Genomic DNA, 3,916 nt, shown 5'->3' with positions numbered 1-3,916 from the left:
AAGGTCTAGATTCTTAGAAGCAAACAGCTGTATTGTCCAAAACAGATGGGTTCAGGCGTGGAAAGAAGAGGGTTAGTCTGGGTGTGGTAGTTCATGGGCTGTAATCCTAGCACTTTGGGAGGCTGAGGTGGCAAAACCCCATCTCTACTAAAAAAAAAAAAAAGAAAGAAAAATATGAGAATTAGCCAGGCGTGGTGGTGAGCAGCTATAATTCCAGCTACTCAGGAGGCTGGGGCAGGAGAATCGCTTAAACCAGGAAGCAGAGGTTACAGTGAACAGATATTGCACCACTGCACTCTAGTCTGGGCAACAAAGCAAGACACCATCTAAAATAAATAAATAAATAAACAAATGAGGGCAATTGATGGCTGTGACTCTGTACTGGAAGAGGCAGTCCTGGAGGGTGACGTGTGGAAGTCTGGAGACAGAATCCCAAATTCCCAGATTTAGAGGCTGTAAGGCAGCTTCCAGTGGCCAATCTGGGCATGAAGAGACGGGATCCTTTGAGCAGAACCACAGCTTTAGAATGAAACAGGCAGCTTGGACAATGAGCATCTCCATAGCCACCAAGACAGGGAAAACCAAAGACCCTCCATCTAATTTTTGAAATACGTAAACCTCCCAGGACTCTTTAAAGCCAGATTGAGGCTGGGTGGGTGGCTCACACCTGTAATCCCAGCACTTTGGGAGGCTGAGGTGGAAGGATCACTTGAGCCCAGGAACTTGACACCACTCTGGGCAACATAGTGAGACCTCATCTCTATTTTTAAAAATTAAATTAGATTAAAAAATAAAAGCCAGATTTGTGTATCATTTACACTCATTAACGTTTACCCTTTAAAAGCGTGTAGTTTATGAGTTTTGACAAATGTATACTGTTTTTTGTTTGTTTTTTTTTTGAGACGGAGTTTCACTCTTGTTACCCAGGCTGGAGTGCCCTGGCACGATCTCGGCTCACCGCAACCTCTGCCTCCTGGGTTCAGGCAATTCTCCTGCCTCAGCCTCCTGAGTAGCTGGGATTACAGGCACGGGCCACCATGCCCAGCTAAGTTTTTGTATTTTTAGTAGAGATAGGGTTTCACCAGGTTGACCAAGATGGTCTCGATCTCTTGACCTTGTGATCCACCCGCCTCGGCCTCCCAAAGTGCTGGGATTAAAGGCATGAGCCACCGCGCCCAGCTGACAAATGTATACTGTTGATTAACCACTATGACAATCAAGATACAGAATCTTTCCCTCACACTCAAATGCCCCTTTTGCTACTTACTAATGAATTTCTTGCATTTACCCCAAATCCTGACAACTATTGATCTGTTCTCTGTCCCCACAGTTCTACCTTTTCAGAAAAGCCTATAAAAGGAATCATGTAGGGTCTTTTTTTTTTTTTTTTGAGGCAGAGTCTTGCTCTGTCACCTAGGCTGGAGTGCAATGGTGCGATCTCAGCTCACTGCAATCTCTGCCTCCTGGGTTCACGTAATTCTCCTGCCTCAGCCTCATGAGTAGCTGGGATTACAGCCACCATGCAGGAGTTTCACCATGTTGGTCATGGCTGGTCTTGAACTCCTGACCTCGTGATCTGCCCGCCTCCCAAAGTGCTGGGATTACCGGCGTGAGCCACTGCCCCTGGCCTCATGTAGAGCCTTAATCTGTTTTGTGCTACTCTGACAGAATACCTGAGACTGGGTAATTTATAAAGAACAGAGATTTATTATTTGGCTTATGGTTCTGGAGGCTGGGAACTCCAAGGCTGAAGAAGCTGCATCTGGTGAGGGCCTTCTTGCTGTGTTATTCCACAGTAGATGGTATCACATCACATCTTTTGAATGAGACAGCATTCAAAGAACAAAAGATTGAACTCACAGCATCAAGTCCCTTTTTTTTTTTTTTTTTTGAGTTGGGGTCTCACTCTGTCACCCAGGCTGGAGTGTAGTGATGCAATCTTGGCTCACTGCAACCTCTGCCTCCCGGGTTCAAGCAGTTCTCAGCCTCAGTATCTTGCAAGTCCCTTTATAATCAGCATTAATCTATTTAGGGAAGCAGAGCCCTCAAGATCTAAACACTTCCCATTAGGCCCCACCTCCCAACACTGGTGCATTGGGGATTCCTTTTTTAACACATGCTTTTGTGGGACATGTTCAAACCATGGCGTATGGTGTATAACCTTTGTGCCTGGCTGCATTCACTTAGCATAATGCTGTTGAAATTCATCCATGTTGTTGCATTTTTTTTTTTTTTGAGACATAGTTTTGCTCTTGTTCCCCAGCCTGGAGTGCAATGGCACCATCTCAGCTCACTAAAACCTCCGCCTCCTGGGTTCAAGCGATTCCCCTGCCTCAGCCTCCCAAGTGGCTGAAATTATAGGCACACGCCACCACACCCAGCTAATTTTTGTATTTTTAGTAGAGACAGGGTTTCACCATGTTGGCCAGGCTGGTCTCAAACTTCTGACCTCAAGCGATCTGGCCACCTTGGCCTGCTAAAGTGCTGGGATTATAGGCATGAGCCGCCATGCCTGGCTGTTGTTGCAGGTTTTTTTATTAAAGAAAAAATGTTTTGAGTTCTCTTTCCCATCTTGCAAGATGGCCAGTGAAAAAGTTGAGAAGCCGGATACTAAAGAGAAGAAACCTGAAGCCAAGAAGGCTGATGCTGGTAGCAAAGTGAAAAAGGCTAGCCTCAAGGCTAAAAAAAAGCCCAAGAAGGGGAAGCCCCATTGCAGCCGCAATCCTGTTCTTGTCAGAGGAATTGGCAGGTATTCCCGATCTGCCATGTATTCCAGAAAAGCCTTGTACAAGAGGAAGTACTCAGCGGCTAAATCCAAGGTTGAAAAGAAAAAGAAAGAGAAGGTTCTTGCAACTGTTACAAAACCAGTTGGTGGTGACAAAAACGGCGGCACCCGGGTGGTTAAACTTCGCAAAATGCCTAGGTATTATCCTACTGAAGATGTGCCTCGAAAGCTGTTGAGCCACGGCAAAAAACCCTTTAGTCAGCACGTGAGAAAACTGCGAGCCAGCATTACCCCTGGGACCATTCTGATCATCCTCACTGGTCGCCACAGGGGCAAGAGGGTGGTTTTCCTGAAGCAGCTGGCTAGTGGCTTGTTACTTGTGGCTGGACCTCTGGTCCTCAATCGAGTTCCTCTACGAAGAACGCACCAGAAATTTGTCATTGCCACCTCAACCAAAATTGATATCAGCAATGTAAAAATCCCAAAACATCTTACTGATGCTTATTTTAAGAAGCAGCAGCTGCGGAAGCCCAGACACCAGGAAGGTGAGATCTTCGACACAGAAAAAGAGAAATACGAGATTACAGAGCAGCGCAAGATTGATCAGAAAGCTGTGGACTCACAAGTTTTACCAAAAATCAAAGCTATTCCTCAGCTCCAGGGCTACCTGCGATCTGTGTTTGCCCTGACAAACGGAATTTATCCTCACAAATTGGTGTTTTAAATGTCCTAATAATCTAATTAAATAACTGATTACCTTTAAAAAAAAAAAGGTTTTATGTTTAGGTTTTGTGGGAACCCCATATCTTTATGGGGTTCATGAGACGTTTTGACACAGGCGTGCAATGTGAAATAAAAACCATTATGGAGAATGGGATACCCATCTCCGCAAGTATTTATGCTTTGTGTTATAAACAATCCAATTACACTCGTTTAGTTATATTAAAACATACAGTTAAATTGTTGCTGACTATAGTAATCCTGTTATAGTAGCAAATGGTGGGTCTTGTTCATTCATTCTTTTTTTTTTTGACAGGGTAACAGGGAGTTGCTCTATCACGGAGGCTGGAGTGCAGTGGTGCGATCTCAGATCACTGCAGCCTCTGCCTCCCAGGTTGAAGTGATTCTCCTGCCTCAGCCTCATGAATAGCTGGGATTACAGGCAGCCACCACCATGCCTGGCTAATTTTA

General features: G+C 45.1%; 1 pseudogene across 1 annotated transcript; it reads left to right on the top strand.

The window, feature by feature from the left end:
• The first annotated feature begins 2,560 nt into the window (after positions 1–2,560).
• Positions 2,561–3,482, top strand: LOC100409542 (large ribosomal subunit protein eL6 pseudogene; annotated as a pseudogene). Its single transcript, XR_013524336.1, has one exon. The product of XR_013524336.1 is annotated as a large ribosomal subunit protein eL6 pseudogene (transcript).
• The last annotated feature ends 434 nt before the right edge of the window (positions 3,483–3,916 follow it).

This window comes from Callithrix jacchus, chromosome 12 (genome assembly GCF_049354715.1).
Source record: "Callithrix jacchus isolate 240 chromosome 12, calJac240_pri, whole genome shotgun sequence".
NCBI lineage: Eukaryota > Metazoa > Chordata > Mammalia > Primates > Cebidae > Callithrix > Callithrix jacchus.
Note: the sequence above shows the minus strand (reverse complement) of the source record. Positions and strands in the feature narration are given on the sequence as shown.